The 19,546-nt window shown below is 42.4% G+C and overlaps 1 pseudogene; it reads right to left on the bottom strand.

Moving 5' to 3' along the window:
- Positions 1 to 4,853: 4,853 nt before the first annotated feature.
- Positions 4,854 to 19,546, bottom strand: part of LOC114777324 (protocadherin-7-like) — a 29,004-nt pseudogene continuing 14,311 nt past the window's right edge.

Below are 19,546 nucleotides of genomic sequence, written 5' to 3'. Positions count from 1 at the left end.
ATCCACATACGCCGCTGTGACATTATGAAGGCCGAAGCGGGTTTTTGGGGGGTGAAATACATGTTTTTAATGACATTTACTAGCGGGGTTTTTCGTCAGGCTCTGTTTGGACCCCGCGGGCCTCCGTAGCGGACACGTGGAACGGGGCAAATGGCGAAGAACTGAGATTTGTTGCCCTGTAGAACGATCACTCACAACAGACGGAGATTCCTGTTTGGCTTCTACCTCGCTGTAAAGCACACATCTCTTTCAGTACATTTCGGCAGACATTTCTGTTCCATACTTCGTTTAGTAGTAACTCATTTTGTCGTTTGTTTTTGCAAATGTATTCGTATGTATATGCATTCAATAACTGTGAAATAACTCCACTTTGAGTTGTTATCTGAAGAAATAAATCAGAAGGAACGTGCGGGAGACACGAATTGGTCATTTTTTAAATTGTCCACCAGGGTGCACACGTGCTTTGCATTTAATGTTCACAAATACGTAATTTGCAGCTGATCTCAGACTAATAGAATTGTTAGATCGGCCCCAATATAATAAAGAAGAAGAAAAAAACTATGCGTGCACTTTGTTCTAATTTCACTAAAATCTGCTTCGTTATTGCTGATTGATTTTCCTGGCAGATCATCTGTATCCCCCAAAATCAAATTGACAGTATCATGATGAATTATCCTTCCACATATATGTTGCATAAAGTCATGGATATTCAGATTTATGTCTGTGTGAGACAACCACCGCGTAAGTGTAAGAAAATGAGGGATCTATTCTATAATGGTTCGTATGTTTATTCACTTTGCATTGTGGATTCACAAATCTTGGAATTGAGAGCAGATTTCATATTCACCTTACCTGGACTGCACATTTTAATTCTAGTTTCCTTTATGAATAACATCACAGTTACAAATGTCTTTATTACGATAAAGTCAAGGTGTTTGTCAGACAAATGTAATCACCAGCTCTATAACCTTTGAAATAACCAGCATATGTGCCCTTTAAAAAAATGATCTCTAAACAGGCTGACATTTTACACTGTTCTTCTCTGGAGATTAAAAAAATGTACAGATTTCGGTAACTTTAAACGAATCAAAGTTGGTGTTCCTGGGTGCATAGACCAGGAAGCTTCGTCAGATAGACTTCAGGAATGGAAGAGCCAAGCTTATTAAATTGTGCAAATGTAATTTGTGTCGCGGCGGCGACAGACCTTGTCTGAGGATGTACACTTAGCATTTAGTTCTTCCATAAACACTCCCAAGCTAGCAGTAGGCCTCACGTTGGCCCTCTGCTCCAAGCCGACAGTGATGCGAGAACAGGACAGTACACTCGTTCCTGATGGTTTTATACATTTTTCATAAACAAATAATAATGAAATATTAAACAAATGAAAATATTTATGAATCAATGGCTACTGTAAATGGCATTGTCTGTATTTTCTAACAGAGAGCAGCCATTTATGAAAGAAATTATAGTTCTTTTATGCAAATATAGAACTCACACATTCACTCAGGCACTTTACAACCGCTTTGTCGTACTCAGGGTCACGGCTGCAGGAGCCCATCCTGATCAGCCCACTGCAGGGCGCACACATTCACTCACACATTCTCCCACGGACAATTCTCCCTATGGTAGGAAACCGGAGAACCTGGAGAAATCCACACCAACATGGGGAGAGCATGGTCTGAACTCAAGGTCAGGGCTGGGACTTGAACTTATTTGTAAGTTTGAGGCCAGTTCACTAACTACCACACCATATATAGAACTCACTTTATAGATATTAGCATTTTGTATTAGAATTCCATGAAAATTGAGTTTAGTTATACAATATGCTGCTCAAAGAATGTGACTTCTGATCTTTTGAAATCTCAGATTCACAAATTCTATTATTTTTCAGTCTAAAGCAGTAGTCATCATAATAAATTAAAGTCATTTATGCTAAATATATTTGTCTTGACATTTTAAGGTCATTGATTTTTTAGTGAGCAAGGTTATAGCCATCATCATTCAAGCTGTAGTTCTGAAATATCGGGAAAGCTCATTAAAAGAAAGAAATATGCTTTTTAATGGCATGTTATGAGCCTAAAAAAAAAAAAGAAGCTCACAGAAGTCCAGAAGAGTCTTCTTCATGAGTCCAGCATCAGTTCCTCAGGTCATTCCTGACTCATCCAGGATGAGACGTGGGAATGTAAGCTGTACGAACACAAATAACTTAAGGCAGCAAGGAGCGAGGTTTGCCAAAATTTTAATGTCAAAGTCAAACTGGTTCATGTAACATACCAAACTGTTCAATGCCTGCTTCTTGCCATCATAACAAATGCATTTCATCTCGTAATTACACCACAAGAGCCACAAAGTTTCTCTAATGTCAGCATAGAAACAGAGAAGTGAAAAAAAGGAAAAAAACATTATTAATTCTTATAAGTGCAGAGTTGAAGAACTTTCAGCATGCCTTTCTGGTTAAAGTTTTTTTTTTTCTTTCTACAGGATAGCTCTAATATGATGGATGGGAGGAATCAGGGTTATGTCCAAGGGAAAGTAGAAGTGCTTTTTGTTTTTGCCTTTAAAAAAATCCTGTGTGTGTGTGTGTGTGTGTGTGTTTATGTGTGCAAGAAAGAGTTTAGATTTCAGACTCCTTGCCATAATCCCTTCAACCAGTCCCATCAGTTTGCAGTATGTGAATCAAAATTGTAAGTAAACGTGCAGTAGAAAAAAAAAGATTGATTCATTCGTTCATTCATTCATTCATCCAGACTCACTCATTCATTCATGGGATGCCCCTCGTGTTCACAGTTCTGAAACATCCCTCAGACACCCTACAGTAATTTTACAGTAATACTTACAGACTGCATTAAAACAGCAGTTATTATAGAACCAGAAAAGAAAAGGAGGTCTTCTCTCCACAACTGTGCAGGTCCTTGTTTACACAGATTCCGTGTCTTCGTGTCGTACTTTTTTTTTTTTTACTTTTTGCACATTTTGTCATTGTTTTATCCAGGCACTGAAAATTGAAGACCTCCTGATTGGTGCAGTTGGTGGTTTCCTGATTCCAGGATGGCTGGAAGAGCTGGTGGGGATTTTGGCAGAGCTGGGGATGGGGGGGCTCTGAGCTCCAGATGCTGCACGGTTGACAGCAGCACCACAGTGGACCATTTTGGGGTTGTTAACATGGACTTGTAACCATATTAATTACAAAAAATGATTATTTTACACACATTTCACCAACTAATCTGAACTGATTGTTTGGTGTGATTGAAAACAAACAAATGAAAAGAACAAATCCCTTCTTTTTATCCTTATAGTTCTGCGCGGGGCGGGGGGGTCACTGAGGACAGAACAATCATTTTCAAAAAGTGGGAGGTGAGAAACTCACCAACCTTGTGGCCATGAAGTCACAAATAAGCAGCGAGAGAGAGCAGCCTCCCTCGGGGGCCGAGGGACACCAGTGCCGCTGGGCGCTGATGGAAGGAGGACATTCCTTACGGCCTTGTTGTACCTGAGCGGTGTCGTCTTACGACGCAACTTCCTCACGCCGCATGCTCTCTTCGCACCGGTTCCAATCGACGGTTTCCCCCCGTCTCTGATTTGCGAGGGACGCTGGTGCTCCTGGCCTTTGACTCTTTTCCTCAGACACAGCACCACAGACACACACACACCGATTCAAAGAGAGGTTCTCACAAAAAGGTATCATTGTAAGCGTTTGCTTATTGTCATGCAGTATCATTTGTACAGATTTGGTTTTTATCTACGATGTCTACGTTAAAGGAATGCAACCGATTCCTTGTTTAAGTTATATTATCTTTGTACCTAAAAGTTCAATTGAATGCCCCCATGGATACTGTTTGAAAGATGAGTGGTTATTCAAAGGTTTTTATAAGTTCATATATATATTTATATATATGGGAAGAGAAATAAGCAGGCAAAATCCTAAGGCTATACACCTTTGTAAGCAGTGTCTACACAGATGCACACAGCTAAAGAGTGTGTTGCAAGCGGTGTGTGTGTGTGCATCAACGTGGGTTTCTGTGACATGTGCGTGTAAGAGGCGTATGGATGTGTGTGTTTTCAGGACTACGCAAGAGTAAAAAAAAAAAAAAAGTCAGGACTTCAGTTTTAGTGGCTTGAATCGGCAACAAAAACCACCAAGTCACGTTTATGGACCATCTTCAGATGATAGGATATTTGTCACAGTCCACAACTGCATATCTGCGGGAGATCTGATTTCCACTCCCCATTCTGAAGGCTTTCATAACAGAAAACAGAGCGACGGTCATCTTGACAGGATATACGAGGAAGACGATTCCTCCGTGCTATAAGATTTTATTAAGATATTATGTGACTGAACTGATCCTTATAATACTGTTTGTTAAGAACCTAAAAGTGCTACGTCAGTATGTCAATAGGTGAGACGTGGGTCTGTTAGTTACCTCAGAAATGTCTTCAGTGTCATTCTAATGCAAACCTGCTTCAGTTTCTGACTTGATTTTGACCCGGCCTGCTGGGTTTTTAGGCTCCGCCCAGTCAATGCAATTCCCTCAGTGGCCACTGGGGATGGGGGGGGCAACACATGCACTAGAAGAGCTCATTCGCACAAGCATGAACCAAGCTGGCGCTGGGCCTGCAGTTTTGTTCAGTTCTACATAAATACATCTTGGTTTGCATCCAGAGTGAGAAATGGATGTCTGGTAGTGTCCTTATGATGATTTTAATTGGCTGAGGGGCCAATTTGTTTGTGAAGTTTTTAGGGTCCTTCAAGTTCAAATGAATTTAGTTTATAAACGGACCATTCCAAGTTTTTTTTTTTGTTCTCCTTGCTTTCAGTTTTTCATGCTTTTCGGTCTCTTTTCCTAAACCGTGGCTCACAAGTAGACCTCCGTGCGTGATAGCGTGAGGCAGGAGGAGGTCTTGTAGTCCGTCCGTGTGAGTGGTATGACCTCGGGGATGGGGCTCCTCCTCCTCAAGCCGGCTGTGACCAAATCCAGCACTGCTGAAGGTGTCGTAGGATGCCGAGGTCATCTTGCGGTTGAGAAGGTTGCGGTTGTGGTCGCCGACGTTGCGGTTGCGATCGCTCAGGTGGTTGCTGGTGGACATCGGGTCCCGGGCGTGCGCTGGCCTCGCCTTCTGGCACTGCCGCCGCGGTCAGACCCCTCTCCGTCCTCATCGTCCGCATCTGGGTCGCTGTCATCGTCTTCGTTGTTGTTGTTCTTGTCCCCGACTCCACCGGACGAGGTGAAGGTGGACAGACGTGGCGGATCGTTGCCGTGGCGGCGGCGCGGTGAAGACTGCACAGGCATCCAGCAGGTGTCGGAATGGCCGAACTCATCGCACTCCCGCGTGCACTTCCCTGTCAGAGCCACGTCTGGCAGCTGCCTGGGGTCTGCAGATGAAGAGAGAATCAGCATGACTGTGACCCGTTACTGTGACACGAAGGACATATTGATCATAAATGCTTATAATAACTGTTCTTAATTGCTGTTCATGTTCATTGCCACGACAAATGGCAAATGTCATTTAGAGGTCACACGAATCCAAAAGTAAATGAATGAATGTAGAGAAAATCTCCTTGGTTTTAAGAGGCACTACTGCATCTGGTTCAAACAATAAAACGTTTCTGATGCTCAGGGAAACACATTTTGAAGTGAGCATCAAATTCGGATGCGTTCCATCAAAGGTAAAAATAAAAGATTCCAGAAATAAATTCCCCGCAATGCTCCATTTACCACCATTATTAAATGAAGCATCAAAAATGTTACAGACTGAGCTGCAATATTTGGTGCCACAGACACGTCGCTTTGTACACCACCAATTCCACAAACAATAAGAATAATAGCCGTTACTCAATTAATTTAATCCGACTGTCATATTTTTGGCCCCGTCTCTGTAATCGTAGGTGGGAGCCGAAAGCTGGAATCAAAAGAATGCAACAAAAAGGCATGTAAGCAAGGAGACTGATCAATCTTGACAACCAGTGAAATTGTGTTTATTTGTGTTCAGTCCACCCTATGGCACACACACACACACACACACACACACACACGCTCGCACACACACAGGGAGATGATATTGCCACACCTTCACTCGTGAGCATTTTTGTCCAATCGCCTTAGTCCAGTGGGACGTTTGGTGGCGCGGTGGGGCTTTTAATAGTGTAATAATGAGGAGAAATCTCCACACTAATTAAAAACTACATATGCTTTGTGTGCAATCGAGGACGTGGAAAGAAGCTCCATCACCGAGCTGGTCTTTGTTAATGAAGCGAGGTTCCCAGCAGGGAGCTCGCACACAGAACATGGCGCGTCGCGTGATGAGTCGCGTCGATCTGAGGGGAGAGTAACGATGGCAATATCTCCATCGGATGCCAAACATTTTTATGAAATTCCGGAGAAGCCCTGGCGTGTGCGAGGTTTATAAGATCCATTGTTCAAGGCTGTCACCTCCAGGAGCAATGCGCGTGTGTGGGCGCGTGTCGGTGTGCCACATGCGAGTCGCGCAGCAGACTTTGTTCAAGGTCTTTTTCTTTTCACTGCGGAATTCTTTGCTGCTTTTGTTGCTCTAAGCCGGCTGTTTGGTTATATGGGCTTGCTGTAAAACTGCTTCGTGTCTTTCGAGGCACAAGGGGGAAAAAAAATGATATCTATATATTTATACATGTACATAAAGTTTTACAGCACTCTGTAAAGTCGCTTCTGTTTAATTGTGACTATTCATCACGGTGGTGAGGAGCTTCGCCTGGGCCTCTCACCGTTCTCCACGTGCTCCTCCTCCCCGACGCTCCCCTCCGGCGTGGTCCTCTCGTAGCCGTCTTCGGGGAGGGGCAGGGCGCCCAGACGGGGCCCAGACGAGCTCTTGCTGCTGGGCGTCTCCGAGTCCTCCAGCCCGCTGTCGTAGCAGCCCTGGTCCTGGGTTTGACTCACCACTGAGAAGGTGACCCGCCTCAGGGTCTGCTGTGGAATGAGGAAGATCAGCACAGGTTAGAATGTAATGTGGGCACGTCTGGCCACTCTAATTGTTTTGACCTTACGGTGATCAGTCTGGCCTGAGACTATAGGCAATTAAATGTGCAAATTGGGTAGTGTAATATTAAGAGCCTACAGGAGATTTTGGAAGTTTCTGGACAGCTGACAGTTTGTAATAAAATTCTGTACTGTTCTGGGTAACGTGGTTCTGATTGCAAAAAGTTAACCAGTAAACACACCGCATGAGCTATACACTCGCTCACACGCACACACACAGCACATGACAACCCCGGCACTACTGAATGACGCGCAGAGGGAGGAGAGCTGCCTCTCTGGCGGAACATTAAAAATTACACGCTGAAACTGGAGCATGTGTTTTATTACTGAAACAAAGGCCCACAGGAATCCGCAGCTGAAAGGGAAATCTGGTCGCCTTTCATGATTTTAATCCTAGAGAATCATAGGCACAGGCGTGCAGATGTGTTGCACACTCATCCACAGCAAGTGAGTTTTTGAAGACATGGGTCGACCCCGAAGCGACTGAAATTGATAAGCAAGAAATGATGTGTTTTATTCCATGACGATTAAAGAAATGCGCTGGGGGGCTATGGGACGTGGCTGAGGATTAATTGCATAGAAGAACACAGTAAACGCATCATTCATATTAATATTCATGCAGTCAGAATGGCCGAGCGGCCTAAGGCGCCAGATTCAAGGTGATATTCCTTCCAAGTACCTGGGCTTTCTGGTCTCCTCATGGAGGCGTGAGTTCAAATCCCACTTCTGAGGTTAGCTTCGGGCAACACCCTCTCTTTTCTTTAGGTTGTAAACCCAGACGTGCTCCCCTGGCTGGAGCTCATGCCCCTTGGCTTGGAGGTCATAGCTTGCTTCTGTCTGAGCCCAGTCTGCCACGGGCTAACTCATTCGGGCCAGTGGTTTGCCACAGTGGGTAAAAAATCGGACCCGGAATCGGAAGGTTGTGGTTCGAATCCAGAAACCGCCAAGGTGCCACCGAACAAAGCACTGTCCCTGCACACTGCTCCCCTGGCACCTTCCATGGCTGCCCACTGCTCACTAAGGTTGGTTTGGTTTTTAAAGCAGAGGACACATTTTGTTGAGTCACCGTGTGCTGTGTTTCCTAAGGACAATCACTTAAACTTCAAATCCATTCCTTTCTGTCACACAGAGCACGATATTTAATTATGCTCTTATGCACACTATTTCCACATTCTGGATGATTGAAACTAGTCGGTATGCAGGAGTACTGTACTTAATTAAAAATGTGGAGAATCTGTGCTTTTCTTGAATAGTGTTTATTGGGGATCATACAACTTTCACATTTGAAACTCAAATATCGTACTTTTTACTTCACCACATTTCTGTCAAGGTTTCCGCTACTCTTTGCATTTAATCTGAAATTGTTTTTTGTGATAGGTTGTCACCCGGGAAAAAAAGCAATCAGTAATCATTAGGGTCACGTCACGTCTCATGTATTCTGTAACTGTAAAATTCTGCAATACGAGGTGAAGGACAGAGACGAAGACAGGGATTCTTCCGTGCCATTTTCGTACCCATGGCCATATCTTGATCACACGTTTACTTTTTTTTTTTTAAAGGATTAAAGATTCATTTAGTTTTTCGGTGTGTGCTGTGTCTGCCTAAAATCAACTATTTAATGACCTACAAAAACTCGCCCTCCTACCAGCCTTCCAATACAGTGCCCATAGTCTCATATTAAATGCCATTTATTTGTATTTTTTGTCTGTGTATGTTTCATGAAAAATATACATATAAACATTTTATGGCATTGCAAGGCCATATGACCATACATTGCACCATACATAAAAATTTCTGCATCTTGTGCACAAAAATCTCCTTCCTCTGGCCTCCCCTAACTTTCACACACACACACACACACACACACACGCACACACACTAAAGTCTCCCTCAAGCTTATAGACAGACCATTTTATGATGTACCCGATCAATGCCGTGCCCTTGACCTGCTTATGAGTCCCACTGGTGTTCTCCCCATCAGGGCGATTTATTGACCCATAATTCCCCTCTCCTTCGCTCTGCCATTTTTCCCCCCCCTAGTTCCAACTCACTCTCTTCCTTTCGCTTTTGATTGGGTGACACGTGACACCAGGCCCGGTCACGAAGACATTCTGCTTGGCTGTGTGGAGGGTCTATGTTTATCCTGGGTGTAGAATAGGCACGAGCTTGGCTGAAGTAGAGCAGGAGCTCAGTGGAAAGTCTCTCATGTGTAGCAGCAGCTATTTTATTCTATGTTTATCCTGGGTCTAGATTAGGCTCGGACTGAAGTAGAGCAGAAACTGCTTCTCCGGGTTGACCTATTCTCACTAATGAACCAGTGGCACAGAATCTTGCTATGCCGAATTTTTTTTTTTTTTTTTTACGACCAGTGGTCACAGGTTACGGCAACTGGGACTCTTACTGTGCTAGTTAATGAAGGATCTCACATCACCATGTAGAAGTTTATGTTAACGCCACCTCGAACCTTAACACATAGAAATGTTCTTCCAACAGAGTCAGAGGTTTAGGTTGAGGACGTCTTCTGGGTTTTCAAAAGTGGATAAAAGTGAAAAGACAAGAATGATAGCTAGTTAGTTCTATCCAAACTGTCGGAAAGGGACAGGATTAACAAACTGCTGTTCCCATTCATTAATTTCCAGTAATGCAAAGGGAATATGAATGTATTTAATACTTGTTTGCTTCATTGAATAGTGCCATTACCATACAGCCTAGGCGAGTTAATACAGGCCTGCAGAAGGGTCGGCAGTAATCAAATATAAGTTCTATTTTTCTTGGAACTGTCTATGGTAGAGCACATTGGTTAATATTGTCATTTGTGTGTGTGTGCGTGTGTGTGTGTGTGTAATGTTGTATTAAAGAGAAAAGCAGCTGTCAGCAGATGCCCGGTTAAAGTGGAAGAGATTGGGCGCTTGGCTGCATTCCAGCCGTGCCACCAATGGCATCATGTCTGTTGGAATATTAATGGTGCCTGACGGCGGGCCTAAAATCCTCCCCTTAATCTGACACAGGCCATTTCCCACATGCTTTATGTTTTTTATGTGTGCACCAAAGTGAGGGCAGCCCTGTGTGTTTGATGGCCTTGGAAGTGTAAAGGTGTTAGGTCCCGGTCCTAGCGGCCCACTGCCACTAGTGGCCACCAGTGGACTGTTGTTTATAATTTTCATACATTAAATATGAACAATTAAATATATCTTACTAGTTTGTTGTACCATTTTATTTAATCCTTCATTTTGCAATTATCACTTATAATTGTGCATTTTTATTTTGCACACATAAAGGTAATTTACTTTTACTTTAACAAAAACATTTTGCTCTTTGCAATAAAATGTGAAGACGAGGGTTATGTGCAATCATCACAACTGCATCTGTGTGTGCACATCAGTGTGCAGGTACACACTACACAAAGTTCAAACCTGCCATGGCACTAATTAGTAACTAACGCCCGTACCTGACGCTTCAAAGGAAATTAATGAGCTCTGATTAATTAGCCCTATAGGTACTGTCCTCGTTACATGACTTTGCATATTCAACAGGCAGAGCGTAGATAATGAATAAATGATGACAGCACTCAAGATGAGGACCCTCTAATCATCCCGGACATGCATCAGTGCGAATAGTGGTCTGAGATCTTTATTGATTTATAACACGTACCATAATGACATCCACTATAACACACTGAGCTGTTTAATGTGGCTAAATGCATATGTCAGCATATGAAAATACTGAAACATGAGTTTTAGCACAAAGAAAACCCTGTTTTCATGTACTGTTACTGTTCCCTGTGGGCTAAGATCAATACATTACACTCATTCATTTAGCTGATGCTTTCATGCACACTGGCTTACAGTAACTAAGTGCAGGTCCACCCCCCTCCCATTGACAGTGCATTGCTCAAGGACGCAGTGGTAGCAGCAGAATTATAAGAGTAGGGATCCTGGTTTTTTGGATGCTAGCTAAGTTACTGCTTGTTACAGAGCAGCAGCGTGCTCAAAATTACTGGAGGATGAACAGGAACGCAGGGATATCAGTACCTCCATTCGTGTAACGAGGGCCATGCACAAGAAATACAAAGGCGGTGTGTGACCTAAAGTAAATGCATTTGGAAGGCTCATCAGCTTGAGCATACGGATGAACTGCGTATGTGTGAAGGCTGCGCTGTGCCCCGCTCTAATGCGGGAGTATAATGTACAAGTGCTTCTGCACTTGCCCGGTACTTCGTCCAATGCTCTGTTTATGCTGCAGGAAAAAGGTCAGTGGTGTGTGAGTGTGTGTGTGTGTGTGGTCCCTCCACTGCAGCACGATAATCACAGCAAAGGCAACAAAGCTCATTTTGCACCATGCTCCATTGTTTAAAAAGGATGCCCCCCTCCCTCTTTTCTGCCCTCTTTTCTTCCTCCCATTCTTTCTATCTTCTCCTCTATATTTTTGTTTCACTCTCATCTTCATCTCTCTCTCTCTCTTTCTCTCTCTCTCTCTCACTCTCCCTCTTTGTCTCTCTCTCATGGCGGGCTCAGTTCCAGGTGATTTAGAGGGAGGCTCAGCAGTATCTGACTATCAGCACTGAGGCTGTGCAAGGAATAATAATCACCATGCAGAGAAAGAGGCACTGCAGAGGGAAAAGGAGAGAGAGAGAGAGAGAGAGAGAAACAAAGAGAGTGAGAGAGAGGCCAAAATAACAGAAGGCACATACCCAAACACAAACATGCACATAAACTGCGCACTTACTGTAGCAAAGCCAGCCGTTAGATCAATGAATTGCTAAGTCACTAGTGAGAGAGAGAGAGAGAGAGAGAGAGAGAGAGAATGATAGAGAAGCCTCTAGTGGTTTGAAAGTGAAAATGCTGATTGTTAACATTTTTGTTTGGCCAGTCTTCGATGGTGCAGTCTTTCATTCATCTGACCTTTCATCAGTGTCAGAAAAAAAACGCATCTTGGTAACACGCCATACATTTTCATTGTAAAGTTTAGTTTTTCTGCATTATCGGTAATTGTGGAAGGCATATGGAATTTCTGTATAGAATTTATGTTGGGAGTAATAAAATGATTTTGGTAGGGTAGTACCATGTATCATGCTATATTGCCACTACTACAATGAGGGGGTACAATATTTGCAGTAGAAAACAAAGTTGTACAAGGAAACTGGGTTTTACGGGGGTTTAATAGTTATCATACGCTTGATAATTCTAGTTCTAAATCTCTTTTGGATGAGCAATGTTCAGAGTCGACACTAGGGGAGACGCTGCTTCTAATTCAATTTCGAAAATTTTGCTGGTCAACTGAAACATTATGAAAAGGTATAGTAAAAATAACCTGTGAACATGATACTATAATTTTACATTTACGTCATATCCGGTCCCCTTGGGGACAGTCCCCTTTCGCCCCTTGATCAAGACTCGGTGGTATTAAGCGGTGTTTGAGCCTTCGATGTTGGGGTCATTCTGGTTCACAGATGAATGGTCTCTGTACTTCATGACCTCCCATTGCTTGTGGTTTCATTTTAAAAGTGCAACCCCATTGATTAGTCATTACTGAGTTGTTTTGTGCCACTCAGTAATGAAAGAAGGAGTCAAGCACTTTTCATGGCCAACTCATGAAAAATAATTTCCCCCTAACAATGCCAATCAATTTATGAGTGGCAAAATTGATTTGAGCAATAATTTATCATTTAGAGTCCATATTTCTGTAAAACCGGAGACTCGATAACCCAGAGACTGTGTTCGTAATAGCCACAGGCACAGAACTTGACTTTAGTGGGTGATCTAAATATGTCACCTCAGAGCAAGAACCTTTCACCTAAAACATCACCAACACAGGAATTCATATCTGCTGAGGTTGGCAGGAAGGCGTGGCACGTACTTTCTTCCCTCGTGCAATTCAGTGTTGTTGATGTGTGCAGGTGCAGTAAATTATTTAGAGCTGAGGAATCTTCCTCTAAAACACCCTACACTTTAAATCAGCGGGTGGGCAATTCACAGGCTCTAATTCAAAAAAGGACGTTTTACAATTTGAGCGTCTTAACACTTTGCATTTGTGGAAGGACGGCCTTTGAATTTACCAATTACACCTTATGACCACTTCTGAAAGGAGAATTATGTCTTATGGAGCGCATCTTGGTAGGCAATCTTTCAGACATTAGAGCGCCCATATTTTAACGAAAACTGTGCACTACTGACTGTATCTTGAATGGAGCATTATATTTTTGATTTAATGTGGCCGAGTTAAAGGAAAAAGTTTTCCATGCGACTAAATCATTCTTTTCCAGATGTGCTGCTAAATGTCATACATTTACATGCTAATGCGTGCATCTGTGACAGGATCCGGAAAACAACAGCCCTCTGTGTAGTGTGCGTCTCTGTCCCAGTGAAATAAATACCCGGTAGTGATGACAAGGACAGTCCCCCCACATGCCGTCTCCTATTGTCCATTAAGAGTCACCAACCGCTCTGAACAATGCTCACACTGTGAATGGCACAGAAGACATTAATGACAGAATAGTGCGCTCTTTTGTATACGTGTGCTCGCTAGGATAATGAACAGAAATAAGGATGTTGAGTCTGTTATAAGTCACGGCGTCCTACACCCACGCAGAGCTCAGTGATGAACGAAACTGGTACCAGATAATGCCCTTCAGCCATTTAAGCAGTGTGTGGCTCTAGATGCGAGTGACGGACACACACACACACACACAGCTCAGAAAGTTCATAATTTGTCATTTTCTGAAGCCCATTTCACTGCCACTGGGGGAAGTTCATCCATCATGTGTGTGCACCGATTTGATTTTCACTTGTGCATAAGAACAGTTTATGAGCTTTTCTCAGATCCTGTAAAATACACCAGAGAAGCCTGGAGAATAAGTCTGGCACAGCCCAGTCACCTGTAACTTCTCAAGGCCTTGAACAGACTCCTTCAAGTGGATGCACAACAGACGGCACTGAAACCTCTGCTTTATTCGAATCTCTGGTATGTGTACTGAAGCCATTGACTAATAGACTGAATTCAAATGCAGGCATTCAAAGTGCTTCAACATTTTAAAATAGAGACATGTAACAAATGAGAAATGTCCTAATGTTGTGTCACCTCGCCGTGGGACTATTTAGGCAATACACTATCCAACAGGGCCCTGTGGATCTGTAATAAGCTCAAATTTCCATTTTCTCTTTCCCTTTCACCTTCAGCTCTTACTCATAATGCAGTGTTAGAGTTCACGCTTCGTTTGAACTCCTACATGACAGTTTAAGCAGCAGAGACAAGATGTGAGGAGCATCAGCTATCAACTACAATCAGCTTCTGAAGCATGCAGGCTTCTCTACATTCATTCATATATTAAACTTTTGCAGTGCAAATGAATGAAGACAAAACAGCCGGGAAGTTCAGATATAGCTTCTGCCATGAATTATGCCTTCTGTGGGTAAATAGGAATAGAGGTTTAAAGAGTTGGGGAAGGAGGCCAGGGGTGGTTCATCTCACAGTCAAATCTGACTGCTGTATTACTGTCATGATTGTGGTGCACACAAATGGTGCACACAACAAAATGTGTCCTCCGCATTTAACCCATCACCTTAGGAGCAGTGTTTGGGGACTGTGCTATACTCAGTGGCAGGTCAGGCTTCAAACCGGGATTCAACGTTACGATTACGGGTCAGTTTCCTTAACTGCTACTTCTTTACATCAACGTTATATAGCGAGTTGCGATAAATGAAATTTATGCTGCGCCTGAAATCGCATACTATATACTATTGTGACGAGCCGTCAGTAGACGAGAAGTGCGCAGATGACCTACTACTTCCAGCCAAATTCTGTAGTAGGCATTCGGTGGACACTTCACTATCCCGTAAGGCATTGGGAGAGGCGGCGTCATATTCAAATACTATTGACATGCGGCGATACAATACTGTTTTAACGGTAGCGCCGTACGTACAAATTCAAATGTATTACCTACTCAAGTAGTATGCGATTTTGTTTAAAAGATGCTCTTGTTTTATAACACTCTTGATGAGTGTATGGTTATATGTATATAAAAAGTAATCTTTGAAACAATTCATATTGTGTTGGCTGGTCTATAGTAACAGCAAACCAGAAATCAGAATATCTGCTGAGGGTTTTAAGTCATTCATAATGTTTTAAAGTCTAAATATTTGCAACTTCCTTGACATATTGTTTCTTTTTAGCCTGAATTAGATTGAATTAGATCAGATGAATATATATTACCTGTTTATTTTAGTATGATCATTACATATATAAAGGATTTTTCTTAAAAAGCTAATAATAATAATAATGCTTTATCGCTGCAATATCGTTATCACAATATTCATCAACAATATTGCATATCGCATATTTTCCCAATATTGTGCAGTCCTAATAGAAAGAGCCAGAGAAAGTAAAATAAAATAAAAAATAACACACTAGTAAAGTGAAATAGTAACAGAAACAATTTATAAAAGTACAACATTTTTGTATCATAAATGTGTGCTTGTATATATGCACTGATATATAAATACACATACATTTTTCGATGCGTGGCGATGTGGAAATGAAAGATTCTGAATCTATTTAAAAATGTTACTAATTGATTATTGTTCGCAAAACCAGCGAGATGCACCCATCTTACCACTGTCCTGGTAAGACAATAATGTTGTGTATCAGTCCTCGGACACTCCGAGACTGATAAGATCAGCTTTTCCACCATTCCCGCTCTGGGTGTGTGTGTTTTGAAGAAGCAGAACGGACACTAGCCTGCTTATTCCATTGGTCACACGAAAATGCATCATGGTGCGCTGCAAAACTTCAACCTTAATCGCTATGCATGCACAAGGTCAGCGTGGTGTGCAAGATATTGTTTGAAAGTCTTGCATTAAAGTATTTGTGAATATGGCAAGCTGTATTTATGTCCTTATTTATTCCACTTAGTTAAGCCAGAAAGCATCACTTGAGCTGCTGGTGCAGAATTTACTGTTCTATTTTATGCTTCTATTTATACATATTTTTTTGTCAAAGATATTGAGACCTTTGCTGAAATTACAGGTTTAGACTCTTCATTATTTAGTTTTGTATAAGAATAAGTAGTTTATGTTGTTCAAAATAATGTATGTGTCAAAGCTGTGATTTCAGCACAATTTATTTTTATTTCACAGCTGTAAAAAAAAAGAAACTGGAAGTAAATTCATTTTGGTTACAAATATGAAGGCGGAGAAATCAATAATCGTTTTATAACCGCATCACGGCCTTCTGAATCGCAATTGAATCGAATTGTGAGGTGCCTAAAGATTCCCTAACATATATATACAATCTTAGAATTCAGTTTCATGTCCTCATAGCTTCAACACAGAGTGAAAGAGCAGTGCTGCTGCGACTGTTGAGATAGGAAAACACATGAATCGTACCAAAGAACCAGTCAGGATGCACCTCTGTATCGAAAACAATGGCCTCCCAGTGACTTCCCACATTAATTCTAATTCATTATGAATGAAAGAGAGTCTCACAATGACGAGCATGCACACACAAGACCTCAGACATGCCGACGACATAATCCAGTCGGGGACACAGAAGCCCCGAAATGTATTGCAGGGGTCTGTGGTTGCCGTGACAAGGGCTGCAATATGTGTATGTGTGTGTGTGTGTGTGTGTGTGTGTGTGTGCGCGCTCGCCCCCGTGTGTGACATAGAGGGACATTATGACACAGAGCCTACTGGTCTCTTTCTGTCATCCCACCAGTTCTATTCTCTTCCAGGCGCAACTGCTCATCCTTATAGAACAAACGACTGAAGTCATTCTTGCCTGTTTGACCCGACCAAAAAAAAATAATCTTTTATGCAAAAAATCTTTATCATATCAAAAGTGTGTCACTCATTAGCAAGCATGCCATCATGCTGATCTGAAGCAAAGAGACAATGCGTCTTTTATGAAAAGGGTCATGTTGCTCATGTTTGCCACATCACCATTTTCTATATACAGCTGTTTAATGTCTCAGCCATGCTGTCTAAAGCATCTCCTTTGTTCGGGGCCACGTCAACAATGACTCAAAACTTGCGTCGTGAAATGACGCATCGCAAGCAGATTGTGGCTCATTTTAAATTAAGAGCAGGCAAATGTTTGTTCTCTCAACTGGACACACGAGCAAAGATGCGTGGCTGCACAGCAGAAGCTCCTGACAGGCGTGACTCTTGCCCACTCGGGCTCCTTCTGCCACCGTGCAGGGGTGTGAGCGAATCGTGATGCGTCTGAGCAGTACACTGTGCTGTGGTGACTGCTGAAGAGTCAGTGTTTGCGAGTGAGTCAAACCTGAGACTTTTCACCTCCTTCACTTTGGCAAACCTCTCAACTTGCAGTATTGAAAGTGGTTTTCCGAGTAAAACGATGCAATAAACTTGTACAAAAAAAATGACTCAAGTGGTGTATCACACAGTTTAACAAGCTCACTTCTGTCTTTATATATGAAGAATAATAATAATAACCCTCACAATAACAACACTTCTTTTCCAACATGTTGTATATCGCTTGTCATCTTGAGCGCATTCTCTTTCATCGCACCAATTAAGCATCAACACTTCATCTCCAGGGAAACGTGTTTGTGGCCGTAATTGGCCAATTGATTTGCATGGTTTTGATTTAATTCTCAAGGAGTGAGGAAGTTTATTTTTGGGTTACGCAGCTTGTTGCTGTGGCCTAAGGGGCTCTGAGCATATGAGAGGGTGTGTAGGCACTGGATGGATAGATGGATGGAGGGATGATTCTACTTTCTTTACATTTAAACAAGATAGAAAAGCACAATACACAGACAATGCATTACATCATGATATCTGACAAATGCAGCACAATACTGGAACCAATGTCACAAAATGTGGTCTTCATCAGATCTTAAAATGACTTAAACCCCGAGATGGTTACATCAGGTGCAGGAAGCTCATTCATGGCTTTTCAGCATCTCACATGAGTGAGAACACCCCTCACATTTTTGTAAATACTTTATCACTGACAACACGTAAGATATGACACTTTGCATCCAATGTAAAGTAGTCAGTGTACAGCTTGTATAAGAGTGTAAATTTGCTCAATATAACTAACCACTCAGCCATTAATGGTGGCAAAGTGAGCATAACATACAGTATGAGTATACATCTGGATTGGGTTCAGGTCCGGTGACTGTGGAGACCAGGTCTCCACTTTTTGTTAAGTACAAAACTCCACGTGTGTTCATTCATAGTTTTGATACCTTCAGTGGGAATCTGCCAATGTAAATGGTCATGAAAATAAAGACACAAACTCCAAACTTTTGGCCTGTACGTTGTGTGTTTGTGTATATATATATATATATTTCAAAATGTCCAAATTGTGTCCTATTAGCCATTTCCCCTCATGGTGTCATGTGACTCATTAGTGTCACAAGGTCACAGGTGTGAATTGGGGAGCAGATGTGCCTATTATTTACATTTAAATTGACAACATTTATCAGACGCCTTTTTCCAGTATGACTTACAGTCAGTAGTGACATGGACAGTCCCCCTGGAGGCTCTCAGGGTTAAGTGTCTTGCTCAGAGACACAATGGTTGAACCTGCGACATCTTCTGATACAACTCACCCTATCTAGAGGTTGTCTTTTGAAAACAGACGTATGAGTACTGCCTGCATGGCTGCGAAGGTGGGGGGGTCAGCCTGCTCAGACTATACGGAGCACACTGCATCAAACTGGTCTGCATGGCTGTCATTCCAGAAGGAAGCATCTTCAAAAGATGATGCACAAGAAAGCACGCAAACACGTTGGCTGAAGATAAGCAGACTAAGGACGGGGACTGCTGGAAGTCTCTGATGAGACCACAAACAAGAATTACAAAACAAGAATGACCATCAAGGCCAACATGTACTGTATCATACTGAAGCAGAACATGATCCCCTCCATTCGGAGACTGGGCCTCTGGGCCGTATTCCGACATGGTGACGACCCCAGACACACCTCCAAGATGACCCCTGCCGTGCTAAATTAACTGAGGGTAAAGATGCTGGACAGGCCAAGCATGTCTCCAGACCTAAACCCTACTGAGCATCTGTGGGGAATCTTCAGAGGGAAGGTGGAAGAGAGCAAGGTCTTCGGCCACCATCATGGAGAAGTGGAAGAGGAATTTTTTGGTGACCGCCTGTGAAGCTCTAATGAACTCCATGACCAAGAGAGATAAGGCAGCGCTGGGAAATTATTGGTGGCCACACAAAATATTGACACAATTTGGACATTTTCATTTAGGGGTGTACTCACCTTTGTTGTCAGCGTGTTTAGTTATTTTGAGCAGATTTACACTCTTCTAGAGAACCTGTACATTGACTTCAGTGTTGGTTTAGTGTTGATTTAATACAATATTTACAAAAATGCTTGTATGCAGACTACAAATAAAACAAATACATGGACAAGATTAATCAATGACACCATGGAATAAACCCATATAAAGAAAGAAGATGACCGGAAATATGATACAGATATGGATAACAATCATAAATGCCATATGGGCTTGACTAATGAAAACAATGAGTATGGAAAAGTCCTGTGAAAGCTG

This window comes from Denticeps clupeoides, unplaced genomic scaffold (assembly GCF_900700375.1).
Source record: "Denticeps clupeoides unplaced genomic scaffold, fDenClu1.1, whole genome shotgun sequence".
Lineage (NCBI taxonomy): Eukaryota > Metazoa > Chordata > Actinopteri > Clupeiformes > Denticipitidae > Denticeps > Denticeps clupeoides.
This window is presented reverse-complemented; position numbering and strand designations above follow the sequence as displayed.